Source organism: Petaurus breviceps, unplaced genomic scaffold (genome assembly GCF_028583685.1).
Source record: "Petaurus breviceps papuanus isolate PSGF00001 unplaced genomic scaffold, PetGlider_PUasm1.0 139, whole genome shotgun sequence".
In the NCBI taxonomy this organism is placed as follows: domain Eukaryota; kingdom Metazoa; phylum Chordata; class Mammalia; order Diprotodontia; family Petauridae; genus Petaurus; species Petaurus breviceps.
The window spans coordinates 19,217,548-19,240,871 of NW_027185697.1; the positions used below are offsets into that span (position 1 = coordinate 19,217,548).

Genomic DNA, 23,324 nt, shown 5'->3' on the forward strand with positions numbered 1-23,324 from the left:
AGATGTCTAGCTTAAAAAAAAAAAAAGGTAATTGGATGGTCTTAGAGAAGCAGCCTTTGGGGTTAAATAACTTGCTCAAGGTTACACGGCCAGGTGTTTCTGGGTGAGTGTTAAGTGTTTGAGTCCGGAATTCGATCTCCAGGTCATCCCGACACTGGAGCCAGTGCTCTTACTCACTGAGCCACCTGGCCACCCCTGCCTTCGTGTTTCTGTCCTAACACAATCAATAAAATCATCAGCATCATCTTCTAGGCCAGGATTTGTCCAGCTTCTTGGACTAAGGCTAACATTGGGGCCATTTCCAGGACATGTTGCATAAGGCTAAAGAAGTACCCAACAGAATGGAAACTGGAGGGAAGAAAGGAGAAGATGAGGGCTTTTTCTGACAGTCGGCAGCTAAGATTCATGGGATGCTTTAAAAATGACACAGTGGCAGCCTTTCTTGTCTTTCTTTTTCCTTGCTGGTTCTGGGGAAGGAGGACATTCTGTCTCTTGAAATTTCCCGATCACCCGGAAAAGTTCATGGGAAGCTTGGTCTACGTTCACTCTATATGTATGTGGCCTTCAGTTGTGGTTCAAGTTGCTGTCCTTCTTCTTGTGCTGACTGTCTTTGATGCTCAAGATCTGCTTTATTACCAGCTAAAATCTTTGGAAATTCATCGCGGTCCTTTACTCTGAGAATCTGCCTTTGACATTTCTAGATTTCTTCAAAGCTTCCTCTATCAGTGACTGAAAAAACCCGAACAAAGCCCCCTCCAGTCGTCATATACTGTTCCCCCATCTCCCCAAAGGCGTCTTGGCCTGCAGCGTCTGGAATGTCCAGCCGCGCTGCCCTGTCATCTACCACACACCGTTTAGTATATGAACCTTCAATTGTTGGGTTGTAATCTGTGACAAAATAGGAGTATGAACTGGCTGGCGAAGCGCCGACCTCTGCCCGGAGCCGTCCCGCCAGCCCCCCGCGGCCAAGGGAGCGTCCGGCACAGCCCCTACGGAGGCCCCGCTCTCCTCCCCACCTGTCCGGGGCTCAGGGCTGCCCGGGCCGGGCGGGGGGCTCCGCGGCTGCCGAGGGGCGGCGAGGGGAGGGCGAGAGCGGCGGGGGCCGGGCTGAGGGCCGGCGTCCGGGTTCGCGCCCCCAGCCTCCCTCCTCAGCCCCCCATGTCCTACACTTTCTAACAGTCATTCAGCCTTTTTAAGGTGTGTCTCTCCTCCTTGGGAGGCAGTTTCAATGTTCTCCAAAATTAGCCATTTCCAAGCAGAGGCCGAAGGGTCTTTTACTGAGTGTTAGAATAGGATTCCTACTTGGTAAGGTCTGTACTAAATGCCTGCTGAGGGCTGCTTCAGTTCTAAGGAAAATGATGATCTTGATCTCTCTGTGTGCTCAGTGCTAGGAAGCATGCCTGCCTTGCAAATACTAAGAACTTAAGGAATAGACTGATTGCTTCTGTGACATGATCCAAATATATTTTAAAAATTGAATAACGTTGTGAATGTATGGCAAGTTTTGATTTTTTTTTCCAGTTAGTAGAGTGATCTTTCTCATTCCCTCACCTCCCAGTGATCATGACCACCACCAGAACATCCATAGTAATAGCTAGCATTTGAATAGCATTTAAATTGCAAAACACTTAAGAAACAACATCTCTTTCCAATTGTATGATTACCCACTGAGGCTGACAGTAGGACAACCATGATCTTTATTTTACAGCTGAGGAAACTGAGACTTGGAGCACTGATTTGCTGAAAGCCACATGGATCTTTTATAAAGAGTGACTACTCCAGGGGCGGCTAGGTGGCACTGCCCTTGGAATCAATCCAGCCTCAGACACTTACCACAAAAAAAATAACAACAACAAACTAGCCGTGTGACCTTGGGCAAGTCACTTAACCCCAATTGCCCTCCAAAACAAAGTGACTACTCAAACTCAACTATTCAGTGTTGTTTTCAATACACCACAGTGATGTCAATCAATCAATACATCCACAAATATTTATGATGTGTGTATTATGTGCCAAACCCTGAACTAGGTTCTAAGCACATGCCCTAATGAAGCACAACCTAATTTTTCCTTGTAAACATTCAAATATTAGGTCATGACTGTCTAAAAAAGATATTCCACTGAACATTTCTTTTCCTTTTCTTCTTTAAATCTGAAAACTCTATTCATAGAGCTTAGCAATGCACTTAATTTAAGGACACATATTGTGCAAAAATTCTGCTTTTTTTTAAAGAAGGTATTTGTTAAGTTTAAAACAAAATCTTTTCCTCTTCTTCCATTCTTCTCTTTTTACTGTGCTCTGGGAAATTTCTTGAAAGCCTAACAGTTTCTTCAATAATGGGTAGTTCAGGAAGGCTCACTGGCTGCATTGTGACTTCAAAGTTTGAGTAAGAGTACTGAGGTTTCATGTCTTTGTGCTGAGGGCAATGGAATGAAGGCAAAAGTACATAGACATGTGAAGCCAGTGAGACAACTAACATACCTTCATCTGAAGTGACCCTTTCTCTCCCTATTATCTGCCCTCTGCAGTACTCCAGATTTGCATTTTCATGCATAAAACTAGACACTAGAGTTCCATAGAATCACAGCACCTCAGAATTGGAAGAAACTTCAGAGGTCATTTTCTCTAAGTTGTACCTCAGAAATAGTAAAAATGAAAAGACTCCCACATACACACTATACTACAAACTTCCTTTCCCATGCTCTCTCACCTGGTACTTTCAAGGGGAGGGGATTGTTTCTCATTCTTCTTTAGCTTCTTTCCTCATTAGAATGTAAGCTCCTTGGGGCAGCTAGGAGGTGCAGTAAATAGAGCACCAGCCCTGGAGTCAGGAGGACCTGAGTTCAAATGTGACCTCAGACACTTGACACACTTACTAGCCATGGGACCTTGGGCAAGTCACTTAACCCCAAGTGCCCTCCAAAGAGCAAAAAAAAAAAAAAGAAAAAGAAAAAAAAAACAATCCAAGAATGTAAGCTCCTTGAGGGCAGGGACTATCTTTCCACTTACATCTTTCTTTCCAGTACTTAGCACAGTCCTAGGAGCATAGTAAATGCTAAATAAATGCTAATTGACAGATTCTATGACAGACAGACTGTTCACTTTACAGATGATGGGAAACAATGAAACTCTGAGGCCAAGAAAGATTAAATATTTTTTCCCCTAAGAACTAATTAGTGCTATGAGACTTCAGTTCACTGAGAATCAGTGGAAGTTTTTGTGCATGCTGTACAAGATAAAATGACATCAATGAAGCCCAAATTCAATTTGATTTTAGGAATTTTGTTCTTAACAGAATTAGTTACAATTATAATTAAAGTGAAGAAAGTCCTATTGCCTATTATGCTACGTAGAGCACTTAAAAATCTCATTTAATCTCAATGAAATAAGCAGGATATGTGTAAGTCTCATCATTTTACAGATGAAGAAACTGTACTGAAGTGATTTACATGTTGTTACACATTAGTGGATACACACTGAAAAACAAAATATCTTGAGTTTTGTTGCTTCAGCATAATTTTCTCTACAAAGCTAACAATCAACCAAAGTCTGGGTTTTTTTTTGAGGGTGTCATGGGAAATGATGTTGGTGGTGGTGCTTTTACCATTTTTAACTCATCAGCATTTTAAAAATCTTAAGAATGCTTTCACAATTTATAATAAACCCAAGTGTGAGAATTGTGGTGATTAAAGTAACTACCATATTGTGCAACGGCAAGACGTATTGAAATGGACCTGTTGGTCAGTTCCTAGAGCTATTTTTATATATGTATTCACAGTGAATACACTAGGTTATCTTTAACAAACATTTCCCTTCAATGCCAGGGACACAATCTCTCCTATACCATCTTGATCATGGGGAAAACAAGTTCAGACAAAACACAGATTCAACATAGCATAAGCCACATCAAATACGAAAGCAAATGAGGCAAATCACTGGATGAATCTGTGACATGCCCCTACTACTAGACTGGGCCAATAAGCCCATTTCTTTCTTTTTTTTTCCCTTTTGGAGCGGGGAAGGTAGGGCAATTGGGGTTAAGTGACTTGCCAAGGCCACATGACTAGTTTTTGTGTTAAGTGTCTAAGGCCGCATTTGAAGTCAGGTCCCCCTGATTCCAGGGCCAGTGCTCTATTCATTGCAACACATAGCCACCCCAGAAGCTCATTTCTTGATGCCAGACTGGCTGGGGGCATATTCGAGAAGGGTGTCAAGGAGAAAGTCAAATCAATAGGGCTTGGAAGCTCTCAGAAAAGAAGCTTTGAAGACACAAAGAGAAATAGTTCCAACATGCAAGAAAAGGTGTCTAAAGAAACTTATGTGTATGTCCAGTTCAGGGAATGCATCAATTAATTTAATTGTCCATTTTTTAAACGTAAGTACTGGAGATGAAACCTACCTAGGAGGGGTTGACAAATGACTACAAAGTCTGCTTCCTTCCCCCCTCTTGTGATTCTATTTTAAAACAGTATAAGAATGAGCGGATGCTGTTCAAATGGCTCAATATAAAAAGTAAAGAATATTAATGTATGCATATTTTTATATACATTTATGTAAATACATCTATTATTTTGATGCACTTGCATATATGGATGGATGGATGGATGGATGGATGGATGGATGGATGGATGGATGGGTGGGTGGGTGGATGCATGGATGGATGGATGGGTGGGCGGGTGGGCGGGTGGATGGGTGGATGGATGGATGGATGGATGGGTGGGTGGGTGGATGGATGGACGGATGGATATATTTACATGCTCAAAGAGATCAAATGATGTGTAGGACCATTCCATTATGAAAAAAAAGGTCCTTGATAATGGAGAATAGGAAGACACTCTAGATCATCATTATGCGTTTGCCAAAGTGAAGAATCTTCAAATTACTAATATATAATAAAAAAGAAACAATAGGGAATTGATACCCAAAAAGTAGAAATATAACAAGTTCTTATCCAGATATTCCCAATGAGTGCACATCACTGTGTAAAGTCAAGCACAAGCAGCTTCCCAGAAGTCTGCTGCTGTGAACAACATCATGGTTCTGATTACATAGTATAGTGAACTCTCTATTTAATAATAAATCAGAGAAAAACGTTCATAGAAAATCAAGGTATAGCATTCAGAACATTGCTTATCATAGAAAATCAAAATATAGCTTTCACCATGTCACAACTCAACAACTTATTACTAAAATGGCCACATCGTTTTCAACAAAGTCGTCACATATTTTTCAACAAAGTACAATCATTTAGTAACTCAATCACTCAATCATCCTTAAGGAGTCTGGCCTTAAGGGTCATAAAGTACAAAAGTCAAAGTTCTCCACCCATGAAATGCAATTAAGTTTCAACTTCAGCAGTCACTACTCAGGACCCTCTAAGGGGTAGTGGAAAATACAAAAGCCATCCACTCCTAGGTCACAAGTAAATTACAATTTCATCAGTCACTAATCAGTCAATTTTATCAGTCACTACCACAGAGAGGTCTTTTCATCTTGACTCAGGGCAGGCTTTCACCTACCATGGTTCTTCTTCCATGGTCCCAGCTCCCGCACCTATCTAACCAACTGCCACCCAAGTTCAAAGGCAGACAGCTCCAAGCTCCTTGTCCAGCTCTCTGTGCAGTTCCTGCTTCACATTGTGGCTTACAGTGTCCAGTCCATCTCAAATCCTTCACAGTTTCTGTTCCTGGGAAGACAAGTCTTAACAAAGCCACAAGAACATTCATTGACATTAACAAGTGTTATAGGAATGAATTGCTGAGGGCCAGTTCGAGCTGCCCAGGACTTTTCAGAGCTTCCACCTGGAGCTGCCAAGGACTGAGGAGACATGGCTGTGATGCTGGTACTTTGTCTGTTTGATGTTGTTTTGCCAGATTCATCTGGTGGTGAAGGACAGTGTTGTTGTTGCAGATGTACTGGAACCTTGCTGTTGGTTCAGAAGCCTTGAAGAAGGATTTTCTTGTTGTATGTTTACAGAAATACTGGAAGAGGGTCTTGCTGATATTTTCAGGGATCCTAGGACTGTACTGGGGACAGAAAATGAATTAATGTGGACACTGGCAATGTATCTTGTGGCCTTGTTAAGCTTTGTCTCTCCAGAAACAGAGATTGATGAGAACTTGCTTTAGGTCAAGATGAAGAAAAGACCTCTCTTTGGTTATTAAATGCTGTGATGATATCTTAGACTTGTTGTAACTCATGAGTAGGTGACCTTTGTTCTCTCTACTGCTCCTTCTGAGAAGGTGCTTGGCATTAACTAATGATAATTGTAATTCAGTTGTCATCCAGGGGTAGGAAACTTCTGACTTTTTTGTGTTCTGTGACTGACCAAATGAATGTACTTTGTTTACGACTGGAAACTAATATCCATTTGAGAAGAGATTCTTTGGGATTGACTAAATGAATGTACTTTCCAGGGGTGGAGTAGTACTTGGAAATTATTGAGTTATACTTGGTAAATGCTGTATTTTGATTTTCTCTGTTCTTCATTTGTCACTGAATAAAATGGAGGGCTGCTCTGCTGGTATTTCTGAACCTTGGAAGTAGCCTTTCCTTATATTACACAAAGTCACAACAACATTTCTACAAAGGACCAGCACTACAGTCATGCTTCCTCAGGCTTCTGCAGCTCCAGCTGGCCCTCAGAAGTCTTCAGCATCATAAGCTCTGTTCTCAAAATCAAAATCACTTCATCCAGCCTCCACGTGGCTTGCTCCAAGAAATTCTGTCTCAGTTCTCAATTCTGATTCTTCTACTCAGTTCTTCTCAATTCTCAGTTCAGTCTTCAGTCCAGCAGCAGTTGCCCTGCCTCCATGATTCTTATCCCACGAAGTTCTGACTGTCCAGCTTGTGTTCTTCCTTAAATAAAGTATAGCTCTTCCCTGTTCAGCCCCTACCTATTACATCAGCAACAGGGGATCATACCTTCTGTTTCTTTAATGGAGGCTTAATTTGAAACTAGGTGCTAAGTACCTCTTAGCTTAACAATACAAAGGGATCTTCAAATTTCATTACTATTACACACTATAATATAGTAGAGGGAATATATTGGCAGACAGTGGTTAGTACTGATAAATACAATAGTTGAACATCTGTCATTGATTTTTGAAAGACTCATAGAAATAGAGTACCCAAAAGAATGGAAAAGTGCAAATGTCTCTAAAAGGAAAAAGAATAACATTGGAAAATTATAGGCCTATAAACATGGCTTCAATTCTCAGAATCCTTCTATATTTTATGATTCAGTGATGGGTTAATAGAATTCTGGGAAAGGAATCAGTGATCACTCAAAATCCACATGAATTCTTCATCAAGAAAAGTCATGAGAGGTTCATCTCATTTTGCTTTTTGTTAAGATAACTAAGCAAGTAGATCAATGGAATAATACGAATATAGTTTGCCTAGTTTTTTTTGTGAAAGTATTTGTGAAAATTTTTCATTCTTTTCTTTCTAACATGATGCAAATTAGATTGATAAATAATTGGATGAATAGCTGAACCGAAAGGATCTCCATTAATGGTTTGAAAACATCTTGCAAGAATATTGCAACTGGGAACAATGCCTTTACCAATTGTTATATTTTATCAATTATTTGAATAGCAGAGGTCATCTGTTTATCTGATTTTTAGATTACACAAAGATGGGAAGAATGAATTATGCATTTCACAGCATTAGTGGTATTTGAAAAAATCTTAACAAAGTAAAATGATGGGCAAAACAAAATAAAATAAATTTTAGTAGAAATAAATGGTAAATCTGATTTGAGTACACAAAGTCAACTTCATAAGGTAAGGGGACATTGTGGGACAATGTAAAGAATCCTTTTTTTTTTTTTTGACAGTATATTTTTATGCTTTAAAATTGCTCCCTTATGTGTTTTTTGTTTTTGTTTTGCTTTTTGGAGGGCAATTGGGGTTAAGTCACTTGCCCAAAATCATACAGCTAGTAAGTGTGTCAAGCATCTGAGGCCGGATTTAAACTCAGGTCCTCCTGACTCCAGGGCCGGTGCTCTATTCACTGCACCACCTAGCTGCCCCTGTAAAGAATTTTTGATTTGGAGATCTAGAACCTACGCCTATATTCAAACCCTGCCACTTTAATGAATAAAAGTATAAATGCATTTTTATGTTTAAGCATATAACTTATTACGAATTTTGTTCAAACCACCAGGTATTTTGATTCAAAACTAGAAATATCCCTTGCCCTCAAAGATCCTGCATCTTGATAGAAAAAAACAAAAAAGACATGCATCTAGAATAGTTTTGGATAGAGAGGTATACTTTGGTCTGGAAATTAGCTGAAATGTTAAGTGTGGTCCTAGGAAAATAGATTAACATATTAAATTCTTGAACATTTTCAGAGTTAATTTGATCATGGTTAATGATTCCAGAATTGGAAAGGGGTGGAGAGGAAACCCTAGCTATATATCAGTGACATGACTAGCAAGGAGGTTATGGAGGAGTTGACCAGAGTGGAGCAATATAAAAAAAGTCTATAGATTTCTTGAAATTGTCTTCTGAAAGATGCATTTGCCGATATTTATAGTGCTTGTTGTTTATTTAGCCATTCAAGAAAATGAATCCAAAGCCAGGGCACTGTCTCTGGTGTGAACAGTAAAGTGTCTCTGCAGAAGGCTTTGGAGGAGGTTAATTACTTTCAATGACCTTGGGAATATTACTTAACAATGGGTCAGTTCTTGACAAATAGTAAGCTCTTAATAAATATCCCTTCTCTCCCAAATGAAGGAACTAGACTAAACCAACTCCAATATAATGTTCAGTCCTAAATATCATCCCATATCCAAAGATGGGGGTATTATTACTCAATATCATTTCATATAAGAATGATCTTCAATGAATTGTGAGCTCAATAGCAGTTAAAACTATGACATAATGGTTGTTGTCATCATATTATCATGTCCAGCTCTTGATGATGCTGTGGTGTCCTTGGCAAAGTTTTTAGAGTGGTTTGAGATTTACTTCTTCTTTGGATTAAATTAAACAGAGGTTAAGTGTTTTGCCCAGGGTTACACCATTGTTAAGTATCTGAGGCTAGAATTGAACTTAGATCATCCTGACTGCAGGTCCAATACTCTATCCACTGAGGCATCCAGTTGTCCATGATATAATAGTAGATAATACTAATATATCACATTTTATCAAGAAAAATATTATAGAATGGGGAGGGCAGGTATAGTAGGCTTCCTTTGTACTGATGATCAGACAATATATGGAGTACTGTGTTCAATTTGGTGTGCCGTATTTTAGCAAGTCTGCCAGTAAATAAATATTTATTAAGCATCTATTATGTTCCAGAAACTATGCTAGATGCTGGGGATATTAAAAAGGTGGAGGAGAAATAGTCACCCCACTCAAGGAGTATCTGTAAAGGGAAACAAATTTAAACTATGTATAAACAAGCCATATAAATGATAAATTGTTAATAATTAACAAGATAACTGATAAAGTAAGGAGCATAAAGAATGTAACCAAGAAGGCAAAACAAACAAAAACATAATAGAGTACCTGGCACATAGTAGGTTATCAATAAAGTCAATGAAATGATTGGTAGAACTAAAGATCTTCAGATTGTACCAAAAGATGATGACTGATTGAATCATTTAAAGTGTCTTGCTTGAATTCGAAAAGTATGAGGGGTACATGATACTACTCTTTAAGAAGTTAAGATTTTGAAGAAAAAACAATATTAATAGTATAAATTTTCTTATCAGAAGAAGCCTTCCAATTAAAAATAATTTGCCATTTTCTACTTTTTTAAAATTCCTATATGAGTATTATTTGGTTTGAGAGAAAAACTATACCACCTTCTAAGTCCCCTTTTTGTGTTCATTCATCTCTCCCCCACAAGTCATTTTGGAATAACATTTACAGGATTCTTAAATGAAGAACTTTGGCAATATTATATTACTTAAGTATACAACTCAGAGGAAGGTAAAAGTTAACATTTTGTCCCATCAATTCAGAATAGTAGTCACTTTATTGGATAGAATCATTTTCCTAAAGTATCCAATTCCCCCATTGCTATTTTCTTTTGGTCATAGAGAACTTTAAAGTCCTCCGAGATTGGTTATTATCATAATCTGGCCCAGGTGAATCAATCAAGAGATCTTTGTGCAGGAGTTTTTGCTGGGTCAATCAGAAAGAAGGGATCAAGACATTCTCTCAGAAATAAATATATTTTTTAAAAAGATTGATATTTTTTCTTTCGTATTAGCTAAAAAGAAAGAGAAAATTCAGACTGGGATATATTTAACATGTTACTTTTTTTTAATACAAAAGGTAGATCAAAATTGGGGAAGCTGACCTACTTCTAAAAAAAGATTTGTCATATTGATGAGGGGCTGACCTCTTTTATTCCAAATATGTGAGCTAGAAGTTGTGACTGGTAGTTCCAAAGACGCAAATGCATACTTTGCAGAAGACCGAGTTTCCTAATAATCAGAGTGACTAGGAAGAAGAATTCAAAGCCTCAGAAAGCAAAGGGTATCTCCTCCCAGGAAGACTTCAGGCTAAGTTTTAATAATTTATTAGACATGCTAGAGAAAAAAAAATTATATTTTTGTACACAGTGGTTTGGACTGGGGGCCACGAAGATCTTTCCAACTCTGAAAATGTATGATTGTGCTTTTCATACAAACCGTCCCACATTTTAACTTTCATAATATTTTGATGCCAGGGAAGTGCTAATATAGAAGAAAGGGTTCCCTTTGCCCAGATAACAAACCCTTACTGTTATTTGCATTATGCTTCACAGTTTATAAAGTTCCTTGTATCCATTTTTCTCATGTCATCCATTCAATCTAATGAGTTTGGCAGGAAATTACAGTTAGTTCCATATCCACTCATTTCTTTAGTACCTGCTCTACGACAAAGACTTTGGAATGGATGTTACCAAAAGAGAAGGGAGTAGAAATGAGAGTGTGCTAGGTTGCTGTCATTTGCTCTTTGTCTTTAGTTTTGAAGAAGACCAATGACTTAGCAATGGAGTCAGGGTATAATGTTCAACTGGGACTGATCAACAATTATAAGTTTACAAGAAACTTCCACACTGAGCACAAGGGGTCCATTAGGACATTTAGCATAGAAGTAGCTCATGTTTCCTTTGGTTTCTACCTTCTTTGATTCAGGCATTCCATGACAGATGGTCCCATGCCAGAGCTTCCCATGCTTAGTTAACACTAAAATTCTTCAGAGATACTTCGAGAGTGACCTCACACCATTTCTTCTAACTATCATGTGAACACTTGCCTTGTGCTTTTAGGTAAGCCTGCATTTAGTATTCAGGCTATGTGGCCAGTCTGGCAGTTGTGCTTTCTGCAATAGAATTTGAATGCTGGGCACTTCAGCTGCAGAGAGGACCTCAGTGCCAACTACCTTTTCTTGCCAGGTAAATTTTAGGATCTTCCTGAGATAATTCAAGTGGAAGAGATTTAGTTTCAGTCATGGAGTTGCTAAACTGTCCTTGCTTCACAGGCACACAACAGTATAGTCAGGGCAATGGCTCCATAGACATTCAGTTTGGTAGGCCTCTTAAAACAGGCAAGGGAGGGCTAGGCAGGGGAAACTACATATAGTTAGGAGAGGAAGCATTCAATACATTGTGCAAATTAATTTTACTGGAATATAGAAATCATGAAAGGAAGCAATATCACATATGGCTAGATTGTCAGGAAGAACTTCAACATCAGGTTAAGGGGTTTGCAATTTATCCTGGAGACAAAAGGGAACCACTAATGCCTTTTGATTGAAGGGTGATATATTTATACTTATACCTTATGAAGATGATTTTGACAGCTGTGTAAAGAATTGGGTGATCCAGAAAAATGGAAGCAAATTGATCAATTAGGAAGCTAGGTTGCAGCGTCATCCAGGGCACTGGGCCTGGAATGAGGAAGACCTGAATTCAAGTCCAGACTCAGACAATTTATATTTGTGTGACTCAGGATAAGTCACTTAACCTCTGTCTGCTTTAACTTCCTCAACAGAAAAAGGGAGATATTGTAATAAAAACACCTACCTGACAAGATTATTGTATTGATCGAGTAAGATAGTATTTGTAAATCAATGTGGTGGTTTTTCCTGTAGCAGTTTATGTATGTGAGAGTTGGACTATGAGGAAAACTGAACACTGCAGAATCAATGATTTGGAATTGGGCTAGAGCAGACTTTTGAGAATCCCTTGGATAGCAAGGAAATCAAATGAGTCAATATTTACAAAAATTCCTTCAGTCTGCTCACTCGAAGGCCACATACTGAAGATGAAGCTTAAATAATTTGGCCACATGAAAAGAAGATGGGAAATTTTGCAAAAGACTGTAGTTTTTTGAAAGATTGAAAGCAAAAGGAAAAGGAAAAGGGAGCAGCAGAGGATGAGATGGATAGATACTGTAATGGGAACAATGCACAGGAACTTGGATAGATTCAAGAGACCGAGGAGCATAGAAGGGTCTGGCACACTATTGTTCATGGGGTCATGAAGAATCAAACAGAACTGAATGATTGAACAAGAAAAGCACCAAGCCTGGTACGCTGCAGGTGCTTAATAAATGCTTCTTCCCTCCCCCCTACTGCAGTCTAACTGAAAGGATCTACAGCTTCAAACAAGATGGTGACTGAGGAAGCAGATGGAAATGGATCTATCTGAGAGGTTTTAAGACATGACTTGGCAATTGATTAAATGCAGAGGGTGATGGAGAGGGAAGATTTGATGATGAAACAGAATTTTGAATGTCGATGTCTAGGAAGTTGATGCTATAAGTACAAATGGGGTCCTTGGACTCCAGTGACTCCTTGATTCTGCCAGGACCAAATAAACAACCATCTGTTTGGCTATCGAGACTTTTCCTATCCTGGCTTCCTTTCTTACACTTTACCACTCATTAGTACGTTTTCATCCAGTGACATTGGCTTATTTGCTGTTCCACAAACAAGACACCCCATCTCTCAGCTCTGGGCATTTTCTCTGGATGTTCCCCATGCTTAGAATATTCTTATCTTTATCTCCATCTCCTGCCATGCCTGGGCTTCTTGTAGATTTCACCTAAAATTCCATCTTCCACATGAAGTTTTTCCTAATCCTAATCCCTCTTAATGATAATGCCTTCCCTCATTATATATACACACAGGTACATACATGTATATGCATACATATATGCACACACATACATGTTGATATGTCTACATGCACATGTAGGCACATTGTGTGTATATATACACCTGCATGTGTTTACAGGTATGTGCACATGCGTGTATGCGTATAAACATATATGAACACAATGTGTGCATGTGTATACATGCATGTGTATATATACACACACATAAAGATAGACATAGATATCTATAGCTACATATACATATAGAAATATATCTATATCGAAGGATAGTGCATATATATGTGTGTGTCTGTGTTTGTCTAATTATTTTAATATATGTACCTTGTGTGTTTAAATTTATTTACTTGTGTTCCCCATTTGATAGCGAACTCCTTGAGGGCAGGGACTGTGTTTTGACTCCTTTAATATCCCTAGATTTTAGCACAGGGCCAGGCACATAGTGGACCATATTGACTAATTGAGTCACCTATAAACTCCTATCCTCTTGGTTTAAGACAAATAGTAGCTTCAATAATTCTCAAACTATAAGATTCCCATGGCCTTATTATCCTCTGTTGGCATTTTAGTTGTGTGTTTGTTTGTTTTCTGCCTTAAATGCTTTATCCCAAACTTACCAGAATCTGACTTATAGGACCTGACAAGTCAGAACATGGTGAAACTATTAATTCTCTCACTCTTACCAATATTGAATTTCATGCTATTCAAAACATTTATTATATGAATACTGGGTAAAGGGCACTATGATATGTACAAAAGAAAGAGTTGGGGTTAAAAACAAGCTAAGCCCTGTCCACAGGTAGCCCACATTATGCCCACAAATAATAAAAAAAAAAAATAAGGTTCTTTGAGGGTAGAAAGAGCTCTAATGCCTTGATGTGGAACTGAAAGCAGAGGTTCTAGAAGGAGAGAATATTTAAGTAGAATACCAATGCAAGAGCAAGAAATATATTTCTGGTAAACTAAGGGGCAGGGAATGGGATGGTCTCCATTCTCGATAGTGATACTTGGAATTACCTCAGCTTTGGTTTCTCTGTTATTATTGTCTTGTTATTTTTGTTGTTGTTTTTGTCATGCTTGTGGCTGTGGTTGTCAACATGCTTTGTCTTTCTCCATCACTATCTAGAAATCCAGGTCTCCTTCATGCTTAAATTGATTATTTGAACCTTAATTCGGAATTTCACAATGCGAAAAATCATTTGTGTATTTTTTATAACTTTTCAAGTTACAATAGATATTTAATGACACTGTTTTGAAAGGAGCTTTATAGTTTTACATTTTTCTTGCATCCCATTAAGGTTATAAGAAAGAAAAGCTGAATTGTTACAGGCAATGGGAAATGACTAAGTGGCATTTACTTTCAAAATATCCTTGGGTCTCTCATCTGTGACACATTTGTGCTTTTAAAATAGCATAAGTGGTGTACATATGAATGCAGCTTATTAATAAGTTAAGATGTGTCATAATGCCTTTGATAATAACATTTGCATAGTCTCAATATAGTTTCTCTAAATTCTGAAATCAGATTCTGGGATATATTTAAGTCTGTTTAATTCAATCTAATTCAATTGAATTCAACAGTTATCATAAACCTATTTATTATGAGGCAAAACATTATGTGGGGTGTTTAAAACAAGGATAAAACCAAAATAAGGTTTCAAAACAAAATAAAAATATATCTGCCTTTAAAGAGATTATATTCTGATGGAATAATATTTAAACCTTAACTTCCTTAAGTGAATATTTATGCCTCAATTAATGAAATTTCATGAAGATTCATACCTTCATTTCAGGAAAGAAAGTATATACATCAAACTTACAGAAATATGGTGTCATGACCAGGAAGTTATAGTGATGGGAAATTTATCCCAGAGACACTAACTTAGATATGTTATGCTTGGTGAAGAAATTGCTCATATTAAAAGTTTCCCTAGTGAGAATATGAAATGACATGAATCTTAGAATTCTAAGGGAAAATTCCCTTAGAAATTGTTTAGTTTAGCCCACTTTTAAATGAGAAAAAGGAACTGGGGGCAAGAAAGAGGAAGCATCTTTCTCGAGATTAGTCAAAATATAATCAATGCAACAATTAGGACTAGAGTCCAGGATCCTTGACTCATTTCTAAGCACTACTCTTTTCCTACAGCATGGTGAAATGTGAGCACAAGGTCATATAATCAGTTTCTTTAATGACTATATTTTCACATTCTTTCCACCTCCCTGTTCCTGTCTCTTTCTCTATGTCTCCCCCCCCAACCCAAACACACATACACACACACACACACACATGTCTATCCATAAATAGGCAGATTGGTTTGAGAGAGACATTCAATGAATTTAAAGTACATATCAATTTTGTGAATATTTTAGTAGAAATAGTTAATATTTTATGTATTATCAGAAATTTATTCCTTTTCCATTGGAACTATTAATTATCACTGAAATCTATTTAGTACTTTGTGTAAGTGTAAAGCCAAGCACTAGCAGATTTCCAGAGGACAGCTGCTATGAACAGCTTTTCAAGGTTCTGATTACACAGTATATTGAGCTTTCTATTGATTCAGTAACAAATTAAAGCAAAACATTCACATCAAATCAAGTACAGCATTCAGAATGTTAAAACTTCCTAACATGTCATGAAAATGAGCACATAATTTTCACAAAAGTGGTTGCATAGTTTTAAACAAAAGATAGCATTCATTTAGTAAGTCTTTCATTTAATAAATCCTTAATTCAATATATCGTAAGTAGGCAAGCTTCCTTAATTGACACAAAGTGCACAGGTTAAAGTCCTCCACCCATGGGATGCAATTAAATTACATTATCATCAGTAACTACTCAGTAGCCTCTTAAGGGGTAGTGGAAAGTACAAAGGCCATCCACCCCTAGGTCCCAAGTAAGTTACAATATCATCTGTCAGCTTTAAATACCCAAGGAGAGATCTTTTCATCTTAACTCGAGGCAGGCTCCCAACTTCCATGGTTCCTCTTCCATGGTCCCTGCTCCTGCCCAAATCTAACCAACTGTTACCTGAGTTCAAAGGCAGAGAGCTCACAGTTCCTTGTTAAGCTCTCTGTGTAGTACCTTTTCATATTAAAGCTCATAGTGTCTAGTACACCTCAAATACTTCATAGTTTCTGTTCCTGGGAAGAAAAGGCTTAACAAAGCCACAATAACATTAATGCACATTGCCAGCATCCTTATCAAAATGACTTTCTGCCTGTGGAATCAAAATAGACCCAAAACATACAGACAAAGTATCAACACCACATTCATGCTTCCTGTGGCAGCTCAAGCTTGTCCTTGGAAGTCTTCAGCAGCTCTGATTATTTCTCAGAAGCAGCTCTGCCACCAAAAGCTCCATTCTCAAAATCACTTTCTCCAGTCTGGGCCTTCCCTCCTCGGTCTCCACCTGGCTTTCGCCAGGAAGTTCTGACTTTCCAGCTTGTACTTTTCCTTATATAATTATTGTTCCTCCCTGTTCCAGCTCTTTCCTGTTACATCAGGATGTTCATCCCATTGTGGGATTCACAAGTTCTGGGTCCTACTACTTGACACAATTGTGAGTTTGGAACTAAGTGCTAAGTGCCAATACAAGGGGAACTTCAAATTTTATTAATATTGCAGTAATGTAGGGAACACTTAAAATAAGAATCTTCTTATATACACAGGTTGGCAACTTTTCTGCATTTATAGTCTTCTAGAGTTGCTTAGAGAAGTAAGAGGTTAAAGGACATATCTGGCATCAGTCAGCCATTGTATGTCATAGGTGGGAATAAAAATGATCAGTTATAAATTTTTAATGGGTCTACATAATATTCACATATGTTGGAAACTGAAGTAGCTCAGCATCAAAATGCAAAGCTTGTATCATAGTATTTTGGTTTGTATATCTTCTATGTCTTCTAAAAGGGTGAGGTTGATACCATCCCATACCATTTTTATTCTGATTACAATTAGTAGATGAAAGCATGCTCAACTGATCAATCATTCAATAAAATGACCTTATACTAAGTTTGTAAAGGCTTTGAAAGTCATTGAGTGGAGTGAAAGGATGCCATACAGAGGTTTCAACTAACTGGATGGGGGATTTTTGTAAATCCTTTTTCTTTCATATGTAAACATTGTTATATGTTTAGATTTGTTTGAATTAGGAGTATTTTCAGAAATTGAAGCATTTTTTCCCTAGCATGCTTTTGGGAAAAAAATAAGTGTGCCTGACAGTAGTAAAAATTAATTGGAAAAGGGAGAAATTGAGGTTGATCATGATCTCTATAAGACTTTTGGATCAGAAGACCCAGGGTGGAGGAGGTCCCATAAAAAGACCAGTTCCACTCCAATTTCTCTTCCCAGTTCTTATTTATCCACATGGAAGGGGGGGAGGATAATTGTATAACTTGCTATTTTATGACCCAACTATTTCCAGTAAACTGTGGTTTACTTCAAGCAAAAAGAGGTAAAGGCTTGAGTAGAGAAGGATATAAAGGTAAAGTTGGATAAAGAGCCCAACTCCTACCTAAATGTTAGACATTTTCTTAACTGGGAGTTTATAGTGAATGTGATTGAATTAATCACGTTTTGTCAAATATAAACTTTTTAAAACTGAAAAGAAGGGAATTGATGTACCTTATAGGGCATTTTGTTATCTCCCAGACTTTTTAATCAGATGTTCAACTCCTACATAATGGGCATGCATCTGCCTTTCCTCAATGCTAAAGAGAATTAGTCCTGTGTATAAGGAAAATTCCTTTTAAGTCATGGTTTAGGAAAACTGGAGACAATACTCCAGTTGCTCGACAAGTCTTGAAAATAGGTCTACACTGTCCAGATTTGTTTCTGACATTACAATAACTGGATCATTCATTCAATCATTAATTAATTAATTCTATCATTTATCTACTCAATGGTCATACATTAAGCTGCAATTATATTGGACATGTTGTAATTGATAATGGAGGAGTGGGTGTATATAAAAATATAGCCAATGCTGTCCTCTTTAGACATCTAAATCCAGTACACACCCAAACATAATTTGGTAGGGCTTGCTGTAATGTTAATTCAATGTTAAAATTTTTTCACTTATTAATAGGTCTATGTGACCTGCTTTTAGCTTGGGAGCAGCTGACAGGTGTAATGAAGTCTGAGTCATATAGAGCTTGAGTCACCTGGAACCCACAGTGGGAGGAACTTGTGAAATGGTTGGAGAAAGAAGAGTGAGGAAGCAGAGCAGATAGCTTGAGGGAGTGTATCAGCAATGCCATATTCACAATGCCTATGGAGATTACAAATATGCTGATATAATTATCCATCACAAAATACATCATGCTTGCCATATGGGGAAATAAACTAGAAAATTTATTAAGATACCAAAAGACTGAGTCCCAAAACCAGAAAGGGAAATCCATCAGAGTAGTTATGATATTGGCACAGGTAGATAAAGTAGAAAGCACCCACATTTTCAAGCCTTTAAAACAGAACAGGCTACCTCAGGCAAAGGTCCTCCTCCCCCCACTCACAGCAACAACCCAGCGTCTGGGAAGCGCGCTCCCAGCAGCTCCGGCCCCTGGCAGTCCTCAGCAGGAGTCCTTAGCAGAAATTCTGGCTAACTCAAAAAGGGCTTCGCGCTGCCGCTGCCTCTGCTGCCGCCGCCGCCGTCGCCATTGCCAACACCGCCAGCCACCGCAGGAACTCCAGCTTGGACTTCCTGCTACGTCAGCAAGTCCAATGGGGCATGGAAGATCTTTAAATCCCATAACCCTTACAGGAAGAGAGAGGAATTTTGCCTAAGGGAGCTTCTTTGTGGCGAGGCCTAATGGAGGGAAGGCTTGGGGATGTCAGTGCTCTCGCAATCTGCGATGTGTATAAACTTCTTTGTTACATGTTGGAATTGGCTTTCTGGTAACTGAATAAATATTTTGGTTTGTCCTTTGAGGAAAAGAACAATTTATATTTTTGAATTTACCCTGGAAATACACATGCCTGTCTGTAAGGGTTATGGGATTTATTTATCTACCTGTTTATTTATTTATCTACCTGTGCCAATGTCATAACTACTCTGATGGCTTTCACTTTCTGGTTTTGGAACTCAGTCTTTTGGTATCTTAATAAATTTTCTAGTTTATCTCCCCATGGCAGCTGGGTGACTCAATGGATAGAGTGAGGAAGAAGGCCAGAGTTCAAACCAAGTCTGACACTTACTAGCTACATGATGTAAGGGTTATGGGATTTAAAGATCTTCCATGCCCCGTTGGACTTGCTGATGTAGCAGGAAGGGGCGGAGCAAGAGGAAGCGGAAGCCAAGCTAGCGTTCCTGCGTTGGCTGGCGGTGGTGGTGACGGCGGCAGCAGCAGAGGCAGTGGCAGCGCGAAGCCCTTTTTGAGTTAGGACTGCTAAGGACTTTCTGCTAAGGACTCCTGCTGAGGACTGCCAGGGGCCGGAGCTGCTGGGAGTGCGCTTCCAGGACGCTGGGTGGTTGCTGTGTGTGGGGAGAGGAGGACCTTTGCCTGAGGTAGCCTGTTCTGTTTTAAAGGCCTGAAAATGTGGGTGCTTTCTACTTTATCTACCTGTGCCAATATCATAACTACTCTGATGGCTTTCACTTTCTGGTTTTGGGACTCAGTCTTTTGGTATCTTAATAAATTTTCTAGTTTATTTCCTCATATGGCAAACATGACGTATTTTGTAATGGATAATTATATCAGCATATTTGTAATCTCTATAGGCATTGTGAATATGGCATTGCTAATACATTTGGCGACGAGGATGGGATCACAAAATGTCAGGCCTCTATTTGGAAGCAGTGGGGCTTTAGAGGGAGAAATGGCTATTCCAGGATGGGAGGATTTGCCTTATTCCTCTCTAGCCAGAGAATGGGCTAAAAGCACAGGGCCCTGTGAAAACTGGGAACCAAGGCTAAAAGAGGGAGAACCTGGAGTTTTGGAAAGATGTTTGAAAGCAATACCCATAGAACCAGGCAAAGAACTGGCAGGAGTGTGCAGGAGAGGCTGGGTGCTGCTAACAAGTTATCGCCTTATGTGTAAAAGTAGGGATAAGCTGCTGAAGGAAAGAGCTCAGATGGCTAGGGAGTCAGCTGGTTTGCCTGAGGATTCTTCTGTGTCACAGCACTCAGAAGAGCAAACTGGAGGGACTCCAGTCCAGGAGCAAGCTACTGTTCATGTAGCTAAAAGGAAGCAAAAAACTAGCAGAACGAATGTGCATGCAGCTTTTGTACAGGCTGGGCAGAGTTGCCCTGACAGCTTCCAGGAGAATGTGTGTGAGGAGAATGGAGCAAGGTTAGATGAGGAGTCTTCTAATGTAGAGGCTCTCCCCATACGAAGAAGAAGACAGGAGAGCCACCGAGGCAAAACAGAGTCCAGGGAGATAATTGAGGATTTCACTCAACAGGAGATCACCGATATATTGAGTAGATTTACCCAAAGAATGGGGGAGTCTTTAGTGTCTTGGATAGTAAGAATCACTGATGAAGGCACCGGAGGAATAACACTGGACAGTGAGGACTGTTTAAAATTCATAAGTATCAGTCAGAATCCTTTTGTACACCAGGCTTTTAGGGATCACCATATGCAAGGAGGAAATAATAAAACGAATCTTCTAGCTTTAGCTGCAGAAGGTTGCACAAAGCAATATCCAACTGAATCTATGTGGCCTAGGGGAGACAGACCCTGGTACTCACTTAGAGACTGTATGAGAAAACTAAAGGAGGAGGTAATGAAAACTGCTATCCTGATTGGAGATGCAAATGCATATTATGATACCCCCCTAGGAGTTCCTCATAGAAATATCATAGTGAAGACAGCTCCTCCTGCATATAAGCACCTAATTCTGACTCTGTTAATTGGAGAAATAGGGCACCCTCTTTCAGAGGTGCTGGATAAGATTTCACAATTAAGCGATTTAGGGGAATGGGAAAAAGACAAATTGCCTCGAGAGAGAAGAGTAAACAGCCAGAGGATTCAGAGACAAAATAGACCAATAAGAATGGAACAGTTTACTGCTCTATTAAGAGCTGGGGTGGACTTCAGAAGAATAGATGGTATTCCAACTGAAGAGCTGCATAAGCTGTACCAAGAAAAGGTACTTAGCATTAGAATGAACAGGGAAGCAGGAACCACCCCTGCAGGTATTTCTGAATCTGAATCTTTGTATCCAAGTTTGCCCCACCTTCAGGGGGAATAGGAGATAGGCCAAGCCCCAGACCAGATAAAAGAAATATGCAGAAGAGATTGCAGACCCCATATTGGTTTAACAATATATTGGAAGAATGGATCAACTACTGTGACTAGGGCACTGATTGATACTGGGGCTGAGGCCACACTTATCTATGGAAACCCTGATAAGTTTAAACATGGAACTCCTATTACCAACACAGGTCTAGGAGGCACTGAAATATCAGCCAGACAGGTTAAAATAACAATGAAAATTGGGCAGTTACCTAAGAAGGAATATACTGTGGTTGTTGTACCCATTCCTGAATACATCATTGGAATAGATGTATTGAGAGGCATGACTCTGAATTTACCTGAAGGAAGATACCAATTTGCTGTGAGGAAGATAGGAATTAATACAGTTTTAGTAGGAAAACTAAAAATGGACCCAATCACTTTACCTGAACCTTCTGAAGTAATTACTTTAAAACAGTATCGTGTGCCATGTGGGCAAGATGAAATTACTACTATAAAGGAATATGTTGAAGCAGGAGTGTTAGTCCCTACAACCACAAGATGGAATAATCCTGTCTGGCCAGTAAGAAAATCAGATGGGACATGGAGAATGACTGTGGATTATAGACAGTTGAATAAGGTGACTCCTTCTTTGTATGCTGCTGTTCCAGATACCATCACCTTAATAGAAAGGATCCAGAAATATGATGGGACTTGGTATGCAGTTATTGACTTGGCAAATGCCTTCTTCACCATCCCAATAGACCCTAAACAATGGGATGGGTAAAACGGAAGCCAGATGATGTTCCAAAGGCTGCAGATATTATAGCGTATGGGAAGGATAACACTGTAACTATTGTTTATTCTGGAGAAGATGATTACAAAATTGTACCCTTAAGTCACTTATTCTACCGTGAGTGAGGCTACAATAGTCTGGTTATTGTCTCTTTGCTTCTTCTTGATTTTTTGTTTGTTCACCTTGCTTGTTAGATTTGTTTTCACAGGCTTGGTACCCTCCATCTGTAGATGCCTGATAGCTTAAGCTGGATGTCACCCCCTGTCTGCAACTGTGATGTGTCACCCTTGCACCTGGCATCAAGCATATTAAGAACTGACCTCTCAAATGGGACCCCTTAAGACAGGGACAGATCTACATCTGATTTCAGCAGCAAGTAGCCATAGAAGAAGAGATTTTCACCCCTTACCACAAGATTTTGGGGCCCCATTTGTTCGGGGTGGGGGGAATGATGGGGAGCTTGTGCTCAAGCCCCACCCTAAAATATGGTTTTCTGTGTTTATTGTGTGCTATTCTTGTTATATTTTTACAAAATTTTGTTGACACCAGTTATTCCTACTGTATTTTTGCCAAGTAAGGGACATGAAAGATCTTGGGGCCGAATGTAAGGGTTATGGGATTTAAAGATCTTCCATGCCCCATTGGACGTGCTGACGTAGCAGGAAGGGACGGAGCAAGAGAAAGCGAAAGCTAGAGAAAGCGAAAGCCAAGGATGTGCTGACGTAGCAGGAAGGGGCGGAGCAAGGAAAAGCGAAAGCCAGAGAAAGCAAAAGCCAAGCTAGCGTTCCTGCGGTGGCTGGCGGTGGTGGCTAGGGGGGGCAGCAGCAGAGGCAGCGGCAGCACGAAGCCCTTTTTGAGTTAGGACTGCTAAGGACTTTCTGCTAAGGACTCCTGCTGAGTACTGCCAGGGGCCGGAGCTGCTGGGAGCATGCTTCCAGGACGCTGGGTGGTTGCTGTGCGTGGGGAGAGGAGGACCTTTGCCTGAGGTAGCCTGTTCTCTTTTAAAGGCCTGAAAATGTGGGTGTTTTCTACTTTATCTACCTGTGCCAATGTCATAACTACTCTGATGGCTTTCACTTTCTGGTTTTGGGACTCAGTCTTTTGGTATCTTAATAAATTTTCTAGTTTATTTCCCCATATGGCAAGCATGATGTATTTTGTAATGGATAATTATATCAGCATATTTGTAATCTCCATAGGCATTGTGAATATGGCCTTG

General features: G+C 39.3%; 1 pseudogene; it reads right to left on the reverse strand.

Moving 5' to 3' along the window:
- Positions 1-396: 396 nt before the first annotated feature.
- LOC138145854 (ras-related protein R-Ras2 pseudogene) lies at positions 397-5,829 on the reverse strand (annotated as a pseudogene).
- Positions 5,830-23,324: the final 17,495 nt, after the last annotated feature.